We start from the raw sequence: 12,812 nt of genomic DNA on the forward strand, positions 1-12,812 counted from the left end.
CTCGAACAACACAAGCTTCAACATTGCGTGTATGTTAAGCAGCGATATACTGGGTGACCAGGTGATCCAGCTTATCAGAATTTAAGACTACGGAATACAATTCCCTGCAATAGAATTAATCAGTTTGAATCTGTCTCAGCGCGTCCAATGGTAAAAATCGCACGCACAGCAGGCTGTCAGATTGCTTGCGCAACCAACCTAACAACCTACCTACAAACCGATCCACCTACCTACTTATCCACCTACCAACCAACCTACCTACGGTGTTCTTGAAAACACGCCAATGTGCGCAGGCCTCGTGGATAAATTTTACAACCCTGCAATAAATAACAAATATTTATTTGAACAAAAATGGGACCTCTTCATATATATAAACAGGCTGTATGTAGATTAATGGAACTACCGTGTATAAATAAATAACTATTGTTTTCGACAAATAAATAAACGGCTCAATTGCTCAGCAGACAGTTGGTTTAAAATAAGATACTGCATGCAGTGTTAATTCCAGTTGCCTGCACGGTGGAAAATATGACAACGTATTATTTCCACAAACATTTAAGGTTCCACCCCCCCCCCCCCAATAGCATTGCCCAAGTGATACAAACACTTTTTCTTGTCCACTTGATTTATCATTTCACTTTAGTGTCCAATACCCAATATATGCGTTTTGAATAAAATTCTGTATATTTATTTAAATGATATAGCACTGCAAATATTGTGTTGACAGCATTCAACTTAACTGCTACCATATTTAACCACGCCCATTGCAGCCTCACCCCCTGAACAAATTACCATTCTGCATTAGTGTGAAGGGAAGAAAGAAAATTCAAATTGTTCATTACAATTTCTGAATAACATCTCTCTGGGACAATTGCATGGGGGAATTTGTGAATTTTATATTTGCTTTTCACGGCCGCACTGAAATTTTAGTAAAATTTTTATGAATTCCAGCTTCCAATTTCAGCGGCAAACCTCTCGCTCATTTATTATCGCGTATATGGGTTTTATTTGTATATATCCGTGGTGATGAGAACACCGACTTAATAATATTCGCAGGGTTTTGCACGCGTGAACAAACATTACGCTCGCAAATCCGGGCCCATAACTGCACCACCATCACCACCACGACCGCCGCTGGCATCAGCGTAGACTGGGTACGAGGCTGCCCGTCTCTGATTACTGCGGGTCAGATGGCAGTGCAGATGAGAGGCTGACCAACGATGGATCATTTACAAAAGGACACCAGATCCAACTCGGTTATTTATTTATCGGGCGCTGGCACAATGGACACGTTCCATTCTACCATTTTTTTTCTCTCTCTCTCGCTCATTTAATGTATTATTCAACGCCAAGGTGGGCTGTGCATTTCAAAAGCGCACGGCATTGCATACTGCGGACTCGTGATGTTTATTATTGCATACAACAACGTGTGGACACTGGGCAGATGGTGAATTGTTTGTTTAAAAAAACACACCCGCTCGTGCATGCGATACACATCCCCACGCACTGGAAAATGTCTTCAACTCCTCCCTCTCCAACCGTATCGAGGCCACTGCCCTCGCACTTGGCCGCTTTCACCAATTCAACATTCGCAACATTCCTTCCCCTCGTCTCTACTCTCTTCTGCTCAACTCTCCCGGTTCACTCCCTCGTGTTCACTCACCCAGACTGCTGCAGCTCTCCTCCTCTCCTCTCCTCCTCTTCTCGGCATTCGTGTCTGCGCTCTCACCCCTCTCCCAACAGATACGAAATGCCGCAGCCCGGATACATCATTTTTTTTACCCTTCCGCACAATTCCCAACACTTCTGCTCCACTTTCCCAAATCCACGGGCTCTCACTCTAGTCTACAAATCCCTCCATGGTCTTGCCCCGCATTATCTCGCTTCTCTCATCTCTCACTATGCCCTATCCCATCCGCTACGCTCCCAGTCTCTCACGCTCTCGTTCCATTTTCCCTTCTCGCTCTCCTTCACTCCAACAAACTCCCCCTGCACATAAAACAATCATCCTCACTAACCTGCTTCCGTTCCTCCCTTAAAACAAACCCCCATATCTCTGCTCCCTTGCCCATCCTGCTACTGCTACTCCGTACCCCGAACCCCGCAGCTACAAATAGACCTACCCCAACCCCTATCACTACCCCTACCAATACCCCAACCCCTATCACTACCCCTATCACTACCCCTATCACTACCACTGACCCAACCCCTATCACTACCCCTATCACTACCACTATCACTACCACTGCCCCAACCCCTATCACTACCCCTATCACTACCCCTATCACTACCCCTATCACTACCCCTATCACTCCCCCTATCACTACCCCTGTCACTACCCCAACCCCTATCACTACCCCTACCACTACCCCTATCACTCCCCCTGTCACTACCCCTATCACTACCCCAACCCCTATCACTACCCCTACCCAACCCCTATCACTACCCCTACCCAACCCCTATCACTACCCATACCCAACCACTATCACTACCCCTATCACTACCCCTATCACTAACCCTACCCCTATCACTACCCCTGTCACTACTCCAACCTCTATCACTACCCCTGTCACTACCCATACCCAACCCCAACCCCTATCACTACCACCTATCACTACCCCTATCACTACCCCTATCACTACCCCTGTCACTACCCCAACTCCTATCACTACCCAACCCCTATCACTACCCCTACCCAACCCCTATCACTACCCCCGTCATCACACCGACACTTAAACCTGACTTAACACCTCCCACCTGTCCTCCTTACTGTCACCATAGCGACACTACCACTTTTTATAACCCCACTCTTTATTTTAACCACTATCTAAATGTACAATTTTAAAGCGCCTTAGTCTAAGGCGCCACATACAGTGAGGGAAACAAGTATTTGATCCCCTGCTGATTTTGTACGTTTGCCCACTGACAAAGAAATGATCAGTCTATAATTTTAATGGTAGGTTTATTTGAACAGTGAGAGACAGAATAACAACAACAAAATCCAGAAAAACGCATGTCAAAAATGTTATAAATTGATTTGCATTTTAATGAGGGAATTAAGTATTTGACCCCTCTGCAAAACATGACTAAATAGTTGGTGGCAAAACCCTTGTTGGCAATCACAGAGGTCAGACGTTTCTTGTAATTGGCCACCAGGTTTGCACACATCTCAGGAGGGATTTTGTCCCACTCCTCTTTGCAGATCTTCTCCAAGTCATTAAGATTTCGAGGCTGACGTTTGACAACTCGAAACTTCAGCTCCCTCCACATAATTTCTATGGGATTAAGGTCTGGAGACTGGCTAGGCCACTCCAGGACCTTAATGTGCTTGTTCTTGAGCCACTCCTTTGTTGCCTTGGCCGTGTGTTTTGGGTCATTGTCATGCTGGAAAACCCATCCACGACCCATTTTCAATGCCCTGGCTGAGGGAAGGAGGTTCTCACCCAAGATTTGACGGTACATGGCCCCGTCCATCGTCCCTTTGATGCAGTTAAGTTGTCCTGTCCCCTTAGCAGTAAAACACCCCAAAAGCACAATGTTTCCACCTCCATGTTTGACGGTGGGGATGGTGTTCTTAGGGTCATAGGCAGCATTCCTCCTCCTCCAAACACGGCGAGTTGAGTTGATGCCAAAGAGCTCCATTTTGGTCTCATCTGACCACAACACTTTCACCCAGTTGTCCTCTGAATCATTCAGATGTTTATTGGCAAACTTCAGACGGGCATGTATATGTGCTTTCTTGAGCAGGGTGACCTTGCGGGCGCTGCAGGATCTCAGTCCTTCACGGCGTAGTGTGTTACCAATTGTTTTCTTGGTGACTATAGTCCCAGCTGCCTTGAGATCATTGACAAGATCCTCCCATGCGGTTCTGGGCTCATTCCTCACCGTTCTCATGATCATTGCAACTCCACGAGGTGAGATCTTGCATGGAGCCCCAGGCCGAGGGAGATTGACAGTTCCTTTGTGTTTCTTCCATTTGCGAATAATCGCACCAACTGTTGTCACCTTCTCACCAAGCTGCTTGGCAATGGTCTTGTAGCCCATTCCAGCCGTGTGTAGATCTACAATCTTGTCCCTGACATCCTTGGAGAGCTCTTTGATCTTGGCCATGGTGGAGAGTTTGGAATCTGATTGATTGCTTCTGATTGATTGATTGCTTCTGTGGACAGGTGTCTTTAAGAGTGTGCTCCTAATCTCAGCTTGTTACCTGTATAAAATACACTGGGGAGCCAGAAATTTTTCTGATTGAGAGGGGGTCAAATACTTATTTCCCTCATTAAAATGCAAATCAATTTATAACATTTTTGACATGCTTTTTCTGGATTTTTTTGTTATTCTGTCTCTCACTGTTCAAATAAACCTACCATTAAAATTATAGACTGATCATTTCTTTGTCAGTGGGCAAACGTACAAAATCAGCAGGGGATCAAATACTTTTTCCCTGACTGTACATCTATATAGGATAAATATATTTAATACTGCCATTCTGAATCTCAACCGTAATTCTGCAAAACACAAAGGATGTTTTGCTATTGTTGTTGTTGTTGCCATAGCCCTCTGTGTCTTTTCGACTGCGTGGCCCTCAATTTGTCTCACATGGCTAACGAAACGGAGTGAATTCTACTCACACAAAACCCGGAACAAGTTGTTCCAAGGCATCAAGGAGTACAAATTGGCACCAAATGAGAGAGAATAACTTTCATAGTCACGGCAACCAAACGCACGTATACGTGTGCACACTGTTTTTAAACGTACTTTTTTGTAAACAGGCAGAAGCTGTTTTGCTGTAGTCATCATCTGGCTGTCGCCTGATGAAGCTAGTTGTAATTACTGGCAAATCGTCGTACTTATATTGTAAATATTGTTGCTTGGCTCTCCATCACACCGGTGTGCTGTACTAGTGACGAATTGGCCACGTTCTGTTTACGTGACAGCCCTTACTAGTTGGCTGTGTCGGGTGGTGGCCGGTTTAACGACAATTTTATTTATTTACGCGATCTAACCCAAAAAACCTGTTTCCTGGATCATAATTATTCCCACCACCACCATCAACACCACCATCCATAATTTGCTGCTTAAAGGCCTTTTATATTTTGTCTTAATGGTCTTACTCAATTCCGTGGTCTCTGCAAGACCCACCTATTCAGACTCGCCTTCACATAACATCTAATATTTTAGATACAAATTATCTTTACTTTTCATTTATTTAATTTATTTTCATTCACCACTTACCTTTCTTATGCTATTTGTTGCGCACGGCTGCGCTTTATTTTGTGCGCAGTTGCAATTTACTCTCCTCTGCCGGTGTTAGCCGCTGAGGTCGTGACGAGTTTATTTTGTATTTAGGTTGCTCTGTCCCCCCTGTACCGTTCCCGTTCCAACAAACTCTCCCTGCACATAAAACAATCATCCTCACTAACCTGCTTCCGTTCCTCCCTTAAAACAAACCCCCATATCTCTTCTCCCTTGCCCATCCTGTTGCTGCTACTCCCTACCCCGGACCCCGCAGCTACAAATAGACCTACCCCAACCCCTATCACTACCCCTACCACTACCCCTATCACTATCACTACCCCTATCACTACCCCTATCACTACCCCTATCACTACCCCAACCCCTACCCCTACCACTACCCCAACCCTATCACTACCCCTATCACTACCCCAACCCCTATCACTACCCCTACCCCAACCCCTATCACTCCCCCTGTCACTACCCCTATCACTACCCCAACCCCTATGACTACCCCTGTCACTACCCCTATCACTACTCCTGTCACTACCCCTATCACTACCCCTACCACTACCCCAACACCTATCACTACCCCTATCACTACCCCAACCCCTATCACTACCCCTGTCACTACCCCTATCACTACCCCTACCACTACCCCTATCACTACCCCTGTCACTACCCCAACCCCTATCACTACCCCTACCACTATCCCTATCACTACCCCTATCACTACCCCAACCCCTATCACTACCCCTACCACTACCCCAACCCCTACCACTACCCCTATCACTCCCCCTGTCACTACCCCTATCACTACCCCTACCACTACCCCAACACCTATCACTACCCCTATCACTACCCCAACCCCTATCACTACCCCTATCACTACCCCTATCACTCCCCCTGTCACTACTCCTATCACTACCCCAACCCCTATCACTACCCCTATCACTACCCCTACCACTACCCCTATCACTCCCCCTGTCACTACCCCTATCACTACCCCAACCCCTATCACTACCCCTACCCCTATCACTCCCCCTCTCACTACCCCTGTCACTACCCCTGTCACTACCCCTATCACTACCCCAACCCCTATCACTACCCCTACCCCTATCACTCCCCCTGTCACTACCCCTGTCACTACCCCTGTCACTACCCCTATCACTACCCCAACCCCTATCACTACCCCTACCACGACCCCTATCACTACTCCTGTCACTACCCAACCCCTATCACTACCCCAACCCCTATCACTACCCCAACCCCTATCACTACCCCTACCCCTATCACTCCCCCTGTCACTACCCCTGTCACTACCCGTTTCACTACCCCTATCACTACCCCAACCCCTACCACTACCCCTACCCAACCCCTATCACTACCCAACCCCTATCACTACCCCTACCACTACCCCTATCACTCCCCCTGTCACTACCCCTATCACTAACCCTACCCCTATCACTACCCCTGTCACTACTCCAACGCCTATCACTACACCTGTCACTACCCATACCCAACCCCTACCCAACCCCTATCACTACCACCTATCACTACCCCTATCACTACCCCTATCATTACCCCAACTCCTATCTCTACCCAACCCCTATCACTACCCCTATCACTACCCCTATCACTACCTCAACCCCTATCACTACCCCAACTCCTATCACTACCCAACCCCTATCACTACACCTATCACTACCCCTATCACTACCCCTGTCACTACCCCAACCCCTATCACTACCCCTTTCACTACCCCAACCCCTATCACTACCCAACCCCTATCACTACCCCTACCCAACCCCTATCACTACCCCCGTCATCACACCGACACTTAAACCTGACTTAACACCTCCCACCTGTCCTCCTTTCTGTCACCATAGCGACACCACCACTTTTTATAACCCCACTCTTTATTTTAACCACTATCTAAATGTACAATTTTACAGCGCCTCAATCTAAGGCGCCACATACAGTGAGGGAAAAAAGTATTTGATCGCCTGCTGATTTTGTACGTTTGCCCACTGACAAAGAAATGATCAGTCTATACTTTAATGGTAGGTTTATTTGAACAGTGAGAGACAGAATAACAACAACAAAATCCAGAAAAACGCATGTAAAAAATGTTATAAATTGATTTGCATTTTAATGAGGGAAATAAGTATTTGACCCCTCTGCAAAACATGACTTAGTACTTGGTGGCAAAACCCTTGTTGGCAATCAAGAGGTCAGACGTTTCTTGTAGTTGGCCACCAGGTGTGCACACATCTCAGGAGGGATTTTGTCCCACTCCTCTTTGCAGATCTTCTCCAAGTCATTAAGGTTTCGAGGCTGAAGTTTGGCAACTCGAACCTTCAGCTCCCTCCACAGATTTTCTATGGGATTAAGGGCTGGAGACTGGCTAGGCCACTCTAGGACCTTAATGTGCTTCTTCTTGAGCCACTCCTTTGTTGCCTTGGCCGTGTGTTTTGGGTCATTGTCATGCTGGAATACCCATCCACGACCCATTTTCAATGCCCTGGCTGAGGGAAGGAGGTTCTCACCCAAAATTTGACGGTACATGGCCCCGTCCATCGTCCCTTTAATGTGGTGAAGTTATCCTGTCCCCTTAGCAGAAAAACACCCCAAAGCATAATGTTTCCACCTCCATGTTTGACGGTGGGGATGGTGTTCTTGGGGTCATAGGCAGCATTCCTCCTCCTCCAAACACGGCGAGTTGATTTGATGCCAAAGAGCTCCATTTTGGTCTCATCTGAACACAACACTTTCACTCAGTTGTCCTCTGAATCATTCAGATGTTTATTGGCAAACTTCAGACGGGCATGTATATGTGCTTTCTTGAGCAGGGGGACCTTGCGGGCGCTACAGGATTTCAGTCCTTCACGGCGTAGTGTGTTACCAATTGTTTTCTTGGTGACTATGGTCCCAGCTGCCTTGAGATCATTGACAAGATCCTCCCGTGTAGTTCTGGGCTGATTCCTCACCGTTCTCATGATCATTGCAACTCCACGAGGTGAGATCTTGCATAGAGCCCCAGGCTGAGGGAGATTGACAGTTTTTTTGTGTTTCTTCCATTTGCGACTAATCGCACCAACTGTTGTCACCTTCTCACCAAGCTGCTTGGCAATGGTCTTGTTGCCCATTCCAGCCTTGTGTAGATCTACTATCTTGTCCTTGACATCCTTGGAGAGCTCTTTGGTCTTGGCCATGGTGGAGAGTTTGGAATCTGATTGATTGATTGCTTCTGTGGACAGGTATCTTTTATACAGGTAACAAGCTGAGATTAGGAGCACTCCCTTTAAGAGTGTGCTCCTAATCTCAGCTCGTTACCTGTATAAAATACACTTGGGAGCCAGAAATCTTTCTGATTGAGAGGGGGTCAAATACTTATTTCCCTCATTAAAATGCAAATCAATTTATAACATTTTTGACATGCGTTTTTTCTGGATTTTTTTGTTATTCTGTCTCTCATTGTTCAAATAAACCTACCATTAAAATTATAGACTGATCATTTCTTTGTCAGTGGGCAAACGTACAAAATCAGCAGGGGATCAAATACTTTTTTCCCTCACTGTACATCTATATAGGATACATATATTTAATACTGCCATTCTGAATCTCGACCTTAATTCTGCAAAACACAACGGATGTTTTGCTATTGTTATTGTTGTTGCCATAGACCTCTGTGTCTTTTCGACTGCGTGGCCCTCAATTTGTCTCACATGGCTAACGAAACGGAGTGAATTCTACTCACACAAAACCCGGAACAAGTTGTTCCAAGGCATCAAGGAGTACAAATTGGCACCAAATGAGAGAGAATAACTTTCATAGTCACGGCAACCAAACGCACGTATACGTGTGCACACTGTTTTTAAACGTACTTTTTTTGTAAACAGGCAGAAGCTGTTTTGCTGTAGTCATCATCTGGCTGTCGCCTGATGAAGCTAGTGGTAATTACTGGCAAATCGTCGTACTTATATTGTAAATATTGTTGCTTGGCTCTCCAACACACCGGTGTGCTGTACTAGTGACGAATTGGCCACGTTCTGTTTACGTGACAGCCCTTACTAGTTGGCTGTGTCGGGTGGTGGCGGGTTTAACGACACTTTTATTTATTTACGCGATCTAACCCAAAAAACCTGTTTCCTGGATCATAATTATTCCCACCACCACCATCAACACCACCATCCATAATTTGCTGCTTAAAGGCCTTTCATATTTTGTCTTAATGGTCTTACTTAATTCCGTGGTCTCTGCAAGACCCACCTATTCAGACTCGCCTTCACATAACATCTAATATTTTAGATACAAATTATCTTAACTTTTTATTTATTTAATTTATTTTCATTCACCACTTACCTTTCTTATGCTATTTGCTGCGCACGGCTGCGCTTTATTTTGTGCGCAGTTGCAATTTACTCTCCTCTGCCGGTGTTAGCCGCTGAGGTCGTGACGAGTTTATTTTGTATTTATGTTGCTCTGTCCCCCCTGTACCGTTCCCGTTCCGTTGTAACGTGCACTGATGCCCACTTTTGTGAGGGCGATATGACAAGGTACAATAAATATTGATTGATTGATTGGCATGAGCTGAATTCATCGCTCTATCGAGGGCGTTCTCTCGGGTGCACTCACTACGTTGGCTGCCGCCCTGTCATTTGTCTCATGCATCGGACATCATCTTTGTTTTTGAATGTTGAACTTATTTCGCACCGTACATAGCCAACCGTGAAACGATGCTAATCTATCGATGGTGTCACACAATGACTGGGAATTGAACCCGGGTGACCGGGTTGTGTGGTACAGTGTGAGAACAGCGCACACAGACGCTACTCACAGGCACAGCAAATGCCTATGCTGATACAAAAACAGGGCATCTATATTTTGATTGCAGATGTTAATTCATCCACTCGAGTGTCATGAGACATGGAATGGCACTAACTCTGCGAATTTTTTTTTCTTCCAAAGGGCAGGAGTTTGAGTGGTGTGTAATGCCCATGCCCTCTTTTATGAAGCCAAAATAACGTCTCCAAATTGTGCTTGTTCTAAGATCCATGTCTTCTGTCTCTCAGTGCAAATCCCAGAATGCACCTTTCCACAACTTCGTTGCACACTTTTCAGCTTATGTTCCATATTATGTTAAAGTCCATATTTTTAATCCATATACTTTCGCAGATAATGCACACTGATTAAACACGTTTTACTTTTGGCAGATTGGTATATTTTTTTATAATCCAGTTCAGTTTTACAACAAAACTTCCAACCAGCTCTTGCCTACCTCTTTATTGTATGATTTTGATCCCAGTCCATCTTCAATAACTGCCTTAGGTATATTATACTGTGATGTGTTTCCAGTTGTGTCCCTCCAAAATATATCTTGTCTTTGTTTAGTGAACTTGTTTTGTGCATACAGTATTTATCTTGATCTCTGCTTTGCTAATCGAAGGCATGATTAGCTAAGTATGGTGCAAAAGAAGTGCAACATACATACATTTGCAGCATTAAGTTATTGTATATTTTTCTGTAATTCATTCCCTTTGGATATAATGACTACTTTGTCAGAAATCCTGCCATGATGAATGTTTTCTAAAAATGTTTTGTAATATGTCTTCTAATGTTGCTGTGAACACCCAACTCCCCGTTTAATGCGTGTTTGTATTCTCTTCGTGACTATTCTGCGTTTGTAAAGTGTGAATTACTTTACTTCTAAATGTTTTATTTAGGCCTAGGCTTGTAAGAACCTGGAGTGACTGCTTCAATATCTATTGATTCAAATTGTTTTTCATAATCTACAAAGGCTAAGCAAAAAAAAAGTGTAATTGAAGGTCACTCGTCTTTGCTAGGTTCTGATGTGGTCGAAGGTAGAAAAACCTTTCCTAAACCTTGCTTGCTCATGTGGTTGGTTCTCCTCTAAAACATTATCATTAATTTGTTTCCAATGCGGGTGTCAAGTTCGGTGAAAAGAAGCTTCCGGGTGATCAAGAGCCGTGTTTCAGGCTGATACCACCACGTGGTCGTATTTGGCCACACTTATTCAGTGCGAGTTGCAGATAGCTTACATAAGGTGCGCCGCACATAACTCACACAGACGACCCCGAACCACTTGGAGGGAGTTAGCCAAGCGCACACTTAGGTCACAGCATCCCGCCGCCCAAGAATACAGCACCCAGTTGCCCAGGCACAGAGTACACCATGCACAGAGTACATCATACACAATTGGCCAAGCACAGGTATCCATCCTCATAGTTCATGCAACTTTAATGATGCACAACGAGACTGTATTTACCATTCTAAAGTGAGCCGGAAATCTATTATATTTTCTATTACTTAAGTATGTTACGGTAATCAATTATGTTATGTTGGCTATATGTCACTGTTACTATAAGGACATTTGATTATGAATCCAACTATAATTTCACCTTTTTATAATAGCTGCTGCTGATAGAAGACAGTTAAGTGATCCGAGTGAATTATTCACTAATTCGTTTAACGAACTCTTAGAATGTTGCAGAAGGCCGTGTATATAAATAGATACGGTTTAATTTAGTCTAAATTATAAAAATGTTTCTTACATGAATACGCATTGCATTGCTCTCTATACGATATTTAATCACGTGAACAATGATCTAGTTAATATATTACAGTTAATAATGAAAATAACAGATAAATATCACCATTAACTCCTATTAATACCGTAATATTTCATTTGAAAATTGTTACAACAATAAATGACTGAATGTTATTCGCTTATAGGTATGTTTGCCCCCAAAGTTGCCTTACTAGTAGCTATGAACTCAAACGATCCACATACCGCAGTATTTGCGACGGAACGCATTAATAAATGCAATTTCATTCATTGTTGGTTCGAAATGTAATTTTAATAATTACAAAAAATGGTGACGGTAAATTAAAATTTCAAAAGAAACAATCGGCTACATTTATCGTATTATATTTCAATTACAGCCCAACTTACGTTGGCCGTAATACTAACCGTTTCTCGTATCGAAGGGTAAAGTGCCACACATTTACATGTATATGGCATTAGGGCAGTGTTGATCAATTTCATGCGAGATGTTGCCCAAGGAACATACACATATATAATCATACTCAAGAAAAATGATAGTAATAAACTGCATCAAGCTTAAATGGGTTCACTTTGACAGCTCTTATTGAATGCACCTAGCCAATTAAAATTTGGTTTTAATGTCCATATATTGTTTCATCAGCAATATGCATGTCAAATTACGGACTGTTATGAAAAAATATGGATATTACCACACAGTCATCGGGCATTGTTTGCTGCAGACAGCTGTGATTCTCAATGGTTGGTACAACATTTATTACAGTGGTTTTATTCACGTGGTGCGATGTGGCATGTGTTTAGATGGGTCTCTAGAAACGCAGATGAAGCTGTAAAGAATAGGGAATACCTTGACCTTTAAGCAAAAAAATGAGGCTCTAAGCAATAGCGCCATCGAGGGTAGGTTTGGGTTAATATGTCTGCAAGAGCAGTGCGCTTGCGGTGACGAGATGTTAACCCGCTCGCCTGGTATGCAGGAGGGCGTGCGGTCGATCCC

The sequence above is a fragment of the Petromyzon marinus genome, chromosome 11, assembly GCF_048934315.1.
Source record: "Petromyzon marinus isolate PM22_M1 ecotype Great Lakes invasive population chromosome 11, UKy_Petmar_22M1.pri1.0, whole genome shotgun sequence".
Lineage (NCBI taxonomy): Eukaryota > Metazoa > Chordata > Hyperoartia > Petromyzontiformes > Petromyzontidae > Petromyzon > Petromyzon marinus.